Source organism: Nyctereutes procyonoides, unplaced genomic scaffold, assembly GCF_905146905.1.
Source record: "Nyctereutes procyonoides isolate TBG_1078 unplaced genomic scaffold, NYPRO_anot_genome, whole genome shotgun sequence".
In the NCBI taxonomy this organism is placed as follows: domain Eukaryota; kingdom Metazoa; phylum Chordata; class Mammalia; order Carnivora; family Canidae; genus Nyctereutes; species Nyctereutes procyonoides.
Genome location: NW_026575134.1, coordinates 238,147 through 251,257, shown reverse-complemented (window position 1 = coordinate 251,257; position 13,111 = coordinate 238,147). Strand labels below are relative to the sequence as shown.

General features: G+C 52.5%; 1 protein-coding gene across 1 annotated transcript in view; it reads right to left on the bottom strand.

Annotated features, from left to right (window-relative positions):
- ABCA13 (ATP binding cassette subfamily A member 13) overlaps positions 1-13,111 on the bottom strand; it is a 265,035-nt gene that overhangs the window by 75,216 nt on the left and 176,708 nt on the right. The gene's annotated exons all lie outside the window — the stretch shown is intronic.

Genomic DNA, 13,111 nt, shown 5'->3' with positions numbered 1-13,111 from the left:
CTGTGTCTCTGCCTCTCTCTGCGTCTCTCATGAATAAATAAATAAAATCTTCAAAAAAACGAAAAGGGGCTGAGAGAAAACGTGTGAAGAAACGAGGGAACACGAAGCGAGTGTCACGATCAGCAGGGGCCACGCGGAGGGCGGGAGACGTTCATGGCCACAGGGTCAGCTGGGGCCACAGGGCCTCGAAGGCACAGCCGGGGGGGGGGGTTCTGAGCACAGACTCGCCCCCTCGGATCCCCTTTAGCTTCGCCGAGAAGCCGTCACCTGCGAGGCCCCGGGTCACCAGGGGCAGGCTTTGCCCCCAGCCGGGCATCCTCCGGGCAGCCGCCCCCGAGACCCCCACCCTGGACGGAGTCGGCCCGCAGGCCACAGCTGGGTCCCTCGGGGCTGTCCCTCCCCACCCCAGACGCCAACCTTGAGTGCAGGCTGTCACCTCGCCTCCGAGCAGCTCCCGTGGGCCCTGCCTGGGGTGGAGCTAAAGGGCCAGAGCGGCTCAGAAGTGGGGACTCGGGTTGGCCAGGACAGGAGGCACGGATGGGAGCAAGGCAGGGCGCTGGCTGCCGTGCACTCCCCAGCACCTTCCGAGCACCCCTGGAAGGAAGCTCCCCGCACTTCCCAGTACTGGGACCTAATGGAGCTTCATCAGGCACCCACGACCCACCCCAATGTCCGGGTCCGGCCTGTCTCCCCTCCCTGGGGCTTGGGGCTGGGGTCCCGTACACCCGCCTCTAATGGAGAAGCCCCATCCAGAGACCCCTGGAGCCCACCCAGCATGGCCCCCCTGGAACGCACCATGCTCCTGGCACTCTCCTTTCTCTGGCGGAAGCACGCCTCACCCTGTTTAGGGTCAAGAGGCATTGAAAGGTCACCAGCAGGTGAGACGGGTTATGACCCACCCCAGCCACTGGCCATCGTCTTCCAAGAGCCACCCCCCTTCAAAGCAGCCTCTAAGAAGCGCCTTCCGACACCCCTCCAGGGCCCCCCCCCCAGCTGCCTGCCAAACGACGCACCTGCTCAAGCACGTCTGCACCAGGCGGTGCCCACGACACCTGTTTACAGGAAGCTTTCGTCTATGCAGCCAGGTGCACAGAAAACAGAAGCAGAGCGAGGCCTTCTAGGCGTCGTCAGAAATGCACCTGCCGGGTCGGGGGGGGGGGGGGGCGGGGACACCAGCAGGGAACAGCCATGTATTTGCCCACCGGCTCTGCTCCGGGAGGACGGGTCGCGGCATCACGGGGGGGAGGGGGGGACGGCGCGTTCGGTCCCTTAGTCTACGCAGACCTGGCCCGGAATCCAGACTGGGCACCAACAAGCTGTGTGACTGGTGTAGAGCTGCCTGCGTCTCCGGACACCGGCCCCGCTCTGACACAGACAGTCCCACTTTCCCCTTTTGTTTTCCCCTCTTTTTTCTTTTCTTTTTTTTTTTTTTTTTTATTAAGTAATGAGAATTCCTATTACCACGCTTAGGGCACTGCCAGGACAGGTGTACTGCTGACCTCCAGACATCGTAAAAGCTCACCAGACAGGCTCAGTCAGTCTGTGGGGACAGACGTTTCTCATTATTAAGAAAAATAAATTCTCGGGATCCCTGGGTGGCGCAGCGGTTTGGCGCCTGCCTTTGGCCCAGGGCGCGATCCTGGAGACCCGGGATCGAATCCCACGTTGGGCTCCCTGCATGGAGCCTGCTTCTCCCTCTGCCTGTGTCTCTGCCTCTCTCTCTCTCTCTCTCTCTCTCTCTCTCTCTCTCTGTGACTATCATAAATAAATAAAAATTAAAAAAAAGTAAAAAAAAAAAGAAAAATAAATTCTCCCTGCCCTCCCATATGTTAACCGAACATAAATGAGAGAAATAAAGGGCTGAGACGGTTTATGGTCACGGAGGAACCGCCGATCAAATATTTATGGCGAAACTCATAAAAGTATTCACATGAATAATTTAACAGACGGAATTAAAACGCCGGACCAAATCGTTATGAATTGTCTTCTTTGACTTATGACTGTAATTCTATTCGAAGCATCTAGTGACATCCAGGATTAGGCATTCCCGGTGACCCTGACCATCAGATTATTTGGGAAAAATGTCCGAAGATTTCTTTTTTTCCTTCTCCTCCTTCTCTTTTTGGGCTGATGGCTTCAGTCGCTCGTACATTAGCACCTGGTGGGGAACACCTTAACCTACCGGGGACTCAGCACGCGCCCCAGACGATGATCTCCACGGCACTGAATTCATCCAAAGGTTCTCAAAGCCTTTAAAACGACGTATCGCAAATACGATGCGTTCAGGTCCTTTTTTTAAAAAAATGAACACCCCAAACAAAAAAGTGGGCAGAGAGTATGCCTAAATATGTAGTTCGTTAAAGAATCTACAAAAGCAGGGCGTCTGGGTGGCTCAGTCGGGTCCCGACCCGGGGTCCTGGGATGGAGCCCATGGCGGGCCCCTCGCTCAGCGGGGACTCGGCTTCTCCCTCTCCCTCTCCCCCCTGCTCATGCTCACTTTTTCCCTCTTTCACTGTCTCTCAAATAAATAAAACCTTTTTTTAGAAATCTACACGAGAGCCGATATATATCACAAAATACGGCGACAATGAAATGTTCAGGCTACCAATACGGTTAAGATGAAAAATAACATAAATACCTAACGTTACTGCATGTTCAAAGACACAAGGAAAAGGATTCAGGGCTCGCAGGACAGCAGACGAGTATGGTCTTCCCGTGGGGAACAAATATGAACCGTCTTTGACCACTGACTCCCAATCCGACAGTTGTATTATTTAAAAAAAAAAAAAAAAAAAAAAAGGCTGTCTGGGTGGCTCACTCCTTAAGCATCCGTATCTTGGTTTCGGCTCAGGTCGTGACCTCGGGGACCTGGGATCGAGCCCCACGTGGTTGGGCTCCACACTAAGCATAGGTTCTCCGTCTCTCGCTTTCTCTCTGCCTCCCCCGCCTCTCACACTTGTGTGCACACGTGCACGGTCTGTCAAATAATTCAAAAAAAAATCTTAAAAAAAAGTAAAAAATAGATAAACAAGGGAAATTTGTCACAGATATCAAATAAGGTGGTTTATTACACCTCACAGAATATAGTAGCAGGACGTTAGAAACAGGTGTCTGGGGATCCCTGGGGGGCTCAGCGGTTTGGCGCCTGCCTTCGGCCCAGGGCGTGATCCTGGAGACCCGGGATTGAGTCCTGCGTCGGGATCCCTGCATGGAGCCTGCTTCTCCCTCTGTCTGTGTCTCTGCCTCTCTCTCTATGTCTATCGTGAGTAAATAGATGAATCTAAAAAAAAAAAAAGAAAGAAAGAAAGAAAGAAAGAAAGAAAGAAAGAAAGAAAGAAAGAAGTGTCTGGGGACTGATGGAGCAGTTCGGTGTACGGCGGACGTGCAGGGTCCTAACCTGCTGCCGGGAAGGGTACGGACGGCCGCTCACTGATGGGCACCCATGGTCGGTGAATAAAGCAGTTTAAGAGGGGGCTGCTACCGTTTTTGAAAATAATGTCGATACAGAAACATGGCCCCGAAGACAGGGGAGGAGGGTGGTCAGAGGAGTAGGGCCCGAAATAGTAAGAGCGTGTGTTAGTCCGAAGGAGAGGCAGGATGAAAGCATTAAATACGTAATTATGGGAAAATACTGACACCAAATGAAAAAGTGTCACGAAGCAACACATGGAATTACTACGATTTACTAAATATACCAATAGTGAGCTGTAAAAGTCGGTATTTTGCCGTATGTACTTTCAGTGAAAAGCTCTTTTTTTCCGTTTAAAGACCTATTTATTTGAGAGAGTGTGCGAGCGACAAAGGGTGGGGTCCTTGGATTCAAAAGGCTGACGTCGCAAACGCGTTTCGACCTGCGTAAAAACGCATGTTTCTCTGTGTGCTGAGAACGTGGCACCTTTCACGTTCTTCCCCGTTTTCTGGGTTTTCTCGGCAGTAGGTGTTCTTACGTGCCGTAGTCCATGATTATTTGGCGAAGACGGTACGCGCATCGGGGAAAGGAAGCGCAGCGTCACGGAACAGGAACCGTCTTCTGTTTACTGAGTCCCTGAACCTCAGCGCTGAGACGGCTCCTAAAGATCGTGCAATTGGAAAAAGTAAAGTAATAAGGGCAGGCCGGGTGGCTCAGCGGTTAGCGCTGCCTTGAGCCCAGGACCTGATCCTGGAGACCCGGGATCGAGTCCCGCGTCGGGCTCCCTGCATGGAGCCTGCTTCTCCCTCTGCCTGGGTCTCTGCCTCTCTCTGTCTCTCATGAATAAATAAATAAAATCTTTAAAAAAAAAAAAGGAAAAAAAAGAAAACCATAAAGAAACGTTTTCTGACACCGGTATGCTTGTTAACATGACACGAAACCCAAAACACAATTACGTCTTAAATATTAAACATGGTGACACAGAAAATATACACATTTTAAAACCAAGCTAGGTTCCTGAGATCTTGGTTGATTTAAGTAAGCTCCGCGCCCAGCAGGGAGCCCCACGTGGGGCTCGAACTCCCAGCCCCGAGGGCAGTCCTGAGCTGGAGAGGATGCCCCCCCCCCCAGAACTCCCAGCAGCGCGACCCCCCTGGACACAGATTCCTGGGAGCGAGTTAAAGGCCGAGGGAACTCCCGGGCGGGGTGGCAGAGAGACCAGGTGCAGCCCCGCCCACTCCGCCAGCTGCTTCCTCGGGGGCAGGTCCCAGAAACACGGAGTTTGGGGATTTTGTTCTCAGTGCACCAAAGCAGGTCCCGGCCCACAGCCGGACCCTCCGGAGCTCCAGGGGTGGCAGGGAGGGGGAGGGGGCTACGTCCTGCGGCACCCAGCGGAGGCGGCCAGCCCTGAGCGCCCACCCATGCCCACCCGTGCCCACCACAGTCGGACGGAGGTGGAGCGCAGGCGCGGCTGCCTAGGCCGCTCTGTCGGACGGGCCCGGCCTTCGTCTCCACACAGCCCCGGGCCCCACGGCTGGCACCAGCCGGCCTCCAGCTGGAGGGGGCACGGGGCGTGGGGACGTGGGGGCGGCGGGTGTAGCCACACAGAAGAGGAGTCCTCGCGCCCGAATCTTCTCTAGGCCCCTGGCCCTGCGTTCACCACGCTCCCTGCTCGGTCTTCGTGTGCAGCCACAAGGCGCCCACCCGAGTTCATCCCGCCGAGCTCAGATGGAGCACACTGTCCAGGCCTCAGGGGTGCTTGGAGCCACGTGGGGGACCCCCGATCCTGGGGATGCTCAGAGCCACGTGGGGGATCCCCAACCCTCAGGGATGCTCAGAGCCACGTGGGGGATCCCCAACCCTGGGGATGCTCAGAGCCACGTGGGGGATCCCCAACCCTCAGGGATGCTCAGAGCCACGTGGGGGATCCCCAGCCCTGGGGATGCTCAGAGCCCTGTGGGGGACGAGTCTGCAGGTGGATGTGACCCAACACCCCGTCAGCATCCCTGCATACGTCTCACCTCCCTCCCCATCCAAGCTTCCCTACTCAGAAGCGACAGCTCGGACCCCCCAGGAGACACCTTGGGGAAGAGGAGATTCGCCCCAGGGTTCAGGGTCCTCCAGCTGGGTCAGTACCTAAATTTACACAAGGTGAACAAAAGAAAAAATAAGGAGCTTATAGTACGTGCGCGTGGAGGCCCAATAACCAACCTGAAGCCTGAAGCGGGTGCAGGGCTGGGAGACCTTCTGGGGTGAGGCCAGGGCAGGGGGGTCAACCCCGCAGCTTCAGGGGCTCTGAGCGGCACCTGCAGGTCGCGGTCCCTGTCGGGGGGATGCGGGTGCGGAGGGACCCCCTCTCAGGGCGCAGCGCCCCAGGGCCACTGGTGTGTAAGGTGGGGATGCTCCTGCTCTGTGGCCCAGGCTCCCCCTGCCACATGCTGAAAGCGAGGCCTGAGAGGAGGGAAGGCCCTCCTCTGTCCAAGGTTCCACGAGAAACCGCGATTTCAAGGCCCGAAGTGGCCCTGGCCCGGTCTGCTGGCCCGCAGCCCCGAGCCTCCCGCGTCCTCCCGACCCCTCTCAGCCCCGAGGGAGCGGCCACTCGGGCACCTGCCCCGTGTGCACTCGTAGCCCACCTGTGGGTGGGCTGCACCTGCCGCGAGCTCCGAGCTCCACGGTGGGTGACCTGGCCCCACGCGGCCTCCCACGCTGCTTGCAGGGGCCGCAGCTCCTGAGCTGTGAGGAAAGGCGGACGGAGCAGAGACGGCACTGGGGGCGGAAGCCCGGCCCAGCCTCCGGGCAGCAGGGCCTGGAGCGGCTCCGAAGGCTGCAGGCGCTCAGATCACCCACTGCCCAGCCTCCATCCGCACCGGGGTAGCAAGCAGGGGCGAAAGGTGAGGATCCGAGGGCGGGAGGCAGAGCGGAGTGCAGGTTACCTGGTGCTGGCAAACCAGAGCAGAGACATTTCCCTCACTTGGGGGGTGAGGCTTCAGGAGGAGGGGGGAGGGGATGGAGGGAGGGAGGGAGAGAGAGGAGGGAGAGGAGAGGGAGGAGGAAGAGAGGAGGGAGGGGAGGGAGAGGAGGGAGGAGGGAAGGAGGGGAAGGAATAGAGGGAGGGAGAGAAGGAGGGAGGAGCGAGGAGGGAGAGGGAGGCAGGGAGGGAGGAAGGAGGAGGGAGGGGAGGGAAGAGACGAGCAAGCCAGGGCAAAGCCCGACACAGGCCAACATTGCCGCCCAGACCCCCTGGGAAGCAGGCAGATCTGAGAGCGTCGCCCGCCCTGAGCTCGACCACGCTGCCGGGCTTGTCCCCGGGGCTCTCGCAGCGGTGGCCACGGCCCACCCGATCCAGAGAGGCCAGGGTGCTTGTTCCAACCCGCAGAGGTGTAGGCCTCAGAACCAAAAGTCACGAAGTTGGACCTAACACTCTGCGCTTTTAATGAGCGTCCAAGTTTTCTTTTTCTTTTTTCTCCCTCTGATGACGGCCACCCTGGCAGGGGCGAGGTGAGGCCCCGCTGTGGCTGGGATCTGCACGTCCCTGAGGACGCGATGTTGAGCATCTTGCCCGCACCTGTTGTCCATCTGGGTGTTTCTTCTGGAAATATGTCTGTTCACGCACTTTGCCCATTTTTTATTTGGGTTGCTTATCTTTCTGCTATTGAGTTCGAGGAGTTCCTCAGATTTTTTCGGATGTGAACCCCTTATTGGATATACGGTTTGCAAATGCTTTTTCCCCAATCAGTGGGTTTCCTTTCATCCTACGAAATCCTTTGCTGTGCAGAAGCTTTCGTTGGGAATGAGGAGAAGCCCGATGCCTCCTGCACTACTGGCGGGAACGCAAACGGGGGCAGCCGCTGCACGGGGGCTCTGGAGGACCTTCCACAAGAACCACCGGGGCTCCGTCGGCGGAGCGTCAGCTCTTGGTTTTGGCTCAGGCCGCGATCTCAGGGTCATGGGATCGAGCCGCACATGGGGTTCCACCCTCATCAGGGAGTCTGCTTGAGATTCTCTCTCCCTCCCTCACCCCCTCTCCCTGCTTGTGAACTCACTCTCTTTCTCCACAATAAATTTTAAAAATCATAAAAAAAAATAACAACTACCGCATGATCCATAAATCCTTCTTCCAGGTATATATCAAAAAAAAAAAAATAAATAACGAAATCAGGACCTCAAGGAGATGCCATCCAGGGCCGTCATTCCACGGGGCCACGTACCATACACAAGGGCCCCGACTCCAGCAGCAGGTGGATGGATGAAGAGAACATGCACGTGCGCACGTCTGTAGACTGGAACGTTGTTCAGCTTTAAATAGGATGGAAAGTGACACCTGCTGCCACGAGGACGACACGATGGCTCGTGCGAGATGTTCCTTGATCCCACTCATCTGAGGAATCTGAGACGGTGCAGCTCCTGCGCGCAGAGTAGCGTGGTGGTGGCCGGGCGCTGGGTGCGGGGACTCGGGGACGTGTGCAGCAGGTGCAGTTCCAGCTCCAGAGACCCGCTCCCTGTGCCTCGGGTTCTCTTAGGCTGTTTGTTTTCCCGGAGGATGAGCTGTGAGCGCGACTTCCAGGATCCGCAGCCCTCCCACGACACCTCAGCCCGGCTCCCCGGATCCTCTGCGGGGCCGGGGCCGCTGGGAGGGCGCAGGAGGCCCCCCGAGAGCAGGGAGCGGCACACCAGGCTGGCGCAGGCGGTGCTGCCAACGGTCATTGAGGACCTGCTATGCAGCCTGCACCTGTCCTGGCCGCTTGCACGCAGACATTGACATCTCGCTCGGGGGTCTGGGAGTCCAATCGGGGTGCTGCCTGCAGGCTGGCTTCCCTTGAGGCCTCCTCCTCCGTGCCCCCGAGGCCCTCCCGCTGCGGGCTCACCACCCCGCTGCCCACATTCCCCTTCTTATGGGGACGCCAGTCAGACGGGGTTAGGACCCACTCGTATCACCTCATTTTTACCCTAATTACCTTTTCAAAGATCCTGTATCTCCACATGCTGAGGCACCAGGGGCTCAACATGCAAATCTGGGGGGCAGAGTTCAGCGCACAACACACCTGCGCTGCTGAGAATCGGGAGAAAGACCCAGAATTTGTGAATCTAAATAGAATTCTCCTTCGGCTATCCCACCACAGCGGAGGGTGTCAACGGGTGCTGCCTGGACCCACTGTATGGCCCGGGAGCCTAGGAGAAATGCAGGTTCTCGCCCCCCCCCCAGGAACCACCAAATCAGAAAGTCGGGGGCCGAGGCTCCGTCATCTGTGCTCTAACAAATTCTGCAGGTCGTCGCTGCGACGTGAGATCATGCAAGCAGCTGGCCCGGTTACTCATCCTCTTCCAGACGCCGTGAGAAGCACGCGTTGGGGGGCTTTGCCGAAAAGGGAGAGACTCAGGGAGAGGGCAGGAGCAGGGGCTGTGCCTGCGGGGGGGTGGGGGGGTTCCTGTTGGAGCCGCCAGGGTTTGGGCAAATCAGCCAAGTTCCTACAGCTCAATGTCCACAAAGGAATCCTAACAAAAAAGCAATATCTGAGGGCACCAAGGGGAGAGGAAAGATCTTGGTAAGTGATTCTAGAAACTTCCTCTCTCTAGTGGGATCACGCTGCCATCGCCAAAAAGCCAGGAAAGCACTTTACCCAGAAGACATTGGCACTCGCTCTCTCCCAAATCCTGATCGAGCATTTTGATAAAGTTCTAGCTGCTAAATGATATAAATTTCACTTAGGTGGATGCCTCCTGTGGAGCTTCATGGGAGGATTTCAGAATACAATAAAATTGGCAAATGCAAGGAAATCTCATACCAAATTTGTCTTAATGCCTCCTGGTCTCACGTCCTTTTTTAGTAATGAAACACTTAAATAGATTTTTTAATGATGTATTTTCCAGTTCCATAATTTGTAATTTGAATGATAAATAAAATTGCATTTTTTATATCATATTTTACAACGGTAATAGAAGACACTATAATGTTCCTTCCCTCGGGGTTCTTTTTTAGATTTAAAGTACCATTTTTTTTTTCACATAACATTAGCTTCTTTGGCACATGTTTTATTTCTAACATATTTGCATGGATTTTCATAATGTTCCCCAAACTCAGAACATGAAATTATCATTTTTTTTGGGAAACAGGTGCATAACCATAATGAAGAGGATGTATGTAGGCATTGCACTCCCAATGTAAATCACCCTGAGTTCTCAATGATGACAAAATGTTTATGAGAACATAATCATATTTTCTTTAAATTCGCTCTTACATGAGAAAGTCATTAACTAATGTACCTTAAAAATAAATGAATGCTCAGAGGCAAAACCAAACCCTTTAGGTAAAATGCTAATAATAAAAAGGGAAAATAATGTGTATGCACAGTCGAAGTACAATCTATACATACTCGGTGCAAGAGGGAGCAAGTGTATGTTCAGCAGAATATGACTAAGTAGAAATGACACAGCAATAACATAGATGGATCTGAGAGACAAAATATAAAGAAAAAAAAACACAGACTCCTGTGCAAACACGATGACGCCGTTTATACGACATTCAATAAAACGCACGATCACTGGAAGGTGAGAGCATCACCACGGGGCCGGGGTCTGACTTGGAGAGGGCAGCGGGGCCGGGCAAGGCGCTGGGAACGTCCTACCTTGACCCAGGAGGTGGTGACACAGGTGTGTGCCATGGAAGAAGGCGTCTGATTGTGCGACCAAGAAATACGCCATTTGTGATACGATGGAAGTCAGCGAAACAAATGTAAAACACCGTTCTTCAAAAATAGAACATTCATGAGCACAGGTAAGCGACAACCGTGTCGTAAAACAAGAAACTCACACGGCTGATAAGCATGAAGGGGAATTTAACGTATTGTAGTAATTTTTGGTAGGGAGACGTCTAAACCAGCCCCAGTCACTCCTACTTCGTGGAAGGTTCCAATCCCCTCCCCTCAAGCGTGGGTAAGTCCTCGAACACCTGACTGTCACTCTTACGACTGGATCACAGCGTTCAGAAGGAAAGGTGAAGGGCTTTGGCGGATCTAGTCTCTAATTTGTTAAGTTGATCAAAACGGGGATTTTTCCAGGGGACGTTGTAGAAGAAACACGTCCTGTTGTGTGGGGACCACGTGGCTAAGATTCCAGGATGCCCCGTAGGAGCTTGAGAGCAAACCCAACAGCCCGCCAGCCAGCTCATGTGGACCTCAGTCCTGAAACCACAAGGAACTGAGCTCTGCCAACAAGCTGGATGACAGCACGGGTTGGTGCATCGCAGCGATTTATCACAAGGAATGTTCATCTGCTCTTTGCTTCTTGCAAAGCTCCTAGGACCTGTGGGTTTTCCGAGATGATTAGAGCAATGGCGTGTCTGTTGTCATGTTAATGAGCTTACAGAGGTGACTGAGAAGCCAGCTAAGGGCCAGGGGAACCACCACCTACATGCCGGGCTGGAACTTTCAATCTCTTCCCCTCGACCGACCGCCAGGGACCTGGGGGTCGAATGAATCACCAATAGGCAATGATTTAATCGTGCGGGCGTCATAAAGGCCCCATGAAAACCCGAAAGGATGGGGTTCAGAGAGCTTCCAGGCTGGTGACTACTTGGAAATTCAGGGACAGCGGCTCCAGGAGAGGCTGCAAACTCTGGGACCCTTCCCACATTCTCTGCCTCATGCATCTGACGAATTCTGACACTGGCCACACGGAGGATGAATCTTGAAGTCGTTATGCTGGTTGAACTAAGCCAACCACAAGAGGACGGATACCCTACGAGGGATCTGGAAGAGTGGAGTTCATACAGACCGGAAGGAGAATGGGGCCCCAGGGGCTGGGGGGGGGGAAGGGGAGCTGGTGATCACTGTGCACAGTCTTGGTTGGAGAAGGCAAAGGAGCCCTGGAGATGGATGGCGGTCATGGCCGCGAAACAACGTGAACGTACTTGACGCCGCAACTGTGCACCTCAAGACAGTGAAATTCCCATCATGCATGTTGTACCCCGGTAAATAGGTGAGTGAGTAAATAAATATTAACAATTCACTCATTTATTAATCAACCATTTGGCATTCTCTTGCACTAATAAACCTTCTACATTAAAAAAAAAAAACAGAATGAAAATTGCGAACGTATCTCACAGAGCTATTCGACCAAACCAGAGGGCTTCTAGGAAGCGTCGTGGGGTGGTCTCCTCTGCCCCCCACGCTCTCTGCAGAACCACAAACAGAAGCAATTATCTCAAAAGGACCTGGATTTGAGCTAATGGAGGAGCACTACCAACGTCCGAGGAAGTTCCCTGAAGTTCCCAGGAGGCGGTTCCTCAGATGCAGCCTGAGCACAGACTAAAGGGTCAAGGAGACACAGCAGGGAGCAAGACCACGGAGCTTCTTGGTCACAGGCCTCCCGCCAGGGAGAGACCAGACCGAGGGTGATTCAGGCAACTGAAGGGCCCTGGGACATCTAGATGGGCCATATGCTGGCCCGTAAAACTAGCCTCAATAAATAAAAAAGGCTTAAAAGCATACATCATTTCCCCCTCTGGTCCCCGTAGAACGATATTGGACTTTACTGAAAAAAGAAATCTGGGAAACCCGTAAATACGTGGAGATTTAAAAACATAAACTCAGAGGCACCAGGCTGGCTCAGCTGGAAAAGCAGGCAACTCTGGATCTCGTGGGGGGTAAGAGGTTCGAGGCCCACGATGGGTGTGGAGGTGAGTTAAACAAACACACACTTTTTAAGTTAAAAAAGTAAATGAATAAAATAAAATAAAATAATGAATTAAACAAACACACTTTTTAAATTAAAAAAATAAATTAAAAATAAATCAAAGAAATACACTTTTAAAAAACACACACACTTTTAAATTAAAAAATAAATAAAATAAATAATAAATAAATAAATAATAAAAAATAAAACATAATCTTAAATAAACAATGAATCAAACAAGAAACCAAAGGGGAAGTTAGTAAATATCCATAAATTAATAAAACTGAAGATAACAAGATCCCAAAACTAAGGGACCCATGGAAGGGGTGTGTAGAGGGGAATCTACAGCTGTAAACGCTGGTATAAAAGAAAGATCTTGGGGCACCTGCGTGGCTCAGCTGGTTAAACATCTGCCTTCAAGTCAGGTCATGCTTCCAGGTCCTGAGGTCAAGCCCCGAGTGGGGGTCTCTGCCGCTCCCTTTGCTCATCCCCACCCCACCTCACCCCCATGCTCGCTCACTTGCTCACAAATAAATGCATAAAATTTTGATGAGCACTGGGTGTTATTCTATATGTTGGCAAACTGAACACCAATAAAAGATAAATAAGTAAATAAATAAATAATAAATAAATAAATATAAAATAAAGTAAAAATAAAATAAAATAAAAAATAAAATAATAAAATAAAATAAAATAAAATAAAATAAAATAAAATAAAATAAAATAAAATAAAATAAAATAAAGAAAAAAAAAGAAAGAAACACCCACAAACAAAATTCAGGCTCAGATGGCTTCACTGGTGAATTCCACCAAACATTTGAAGAATGAATTCTTCACAAACACTTGCAAAAACTAGGAGGAGGAGGATGAAACACTTTCCAACTCATCCTATGGGGTAACACCGGGATAGCAATCCCAGACAAAGACGTCAACACGTAAAACACGACAGGCCACAGGCCAATGCTCGTTACAAATACAGACTCAACCCCCCCCCAAAAAAAATACCCCCAACTCCTATCAGTCTATTAAAAG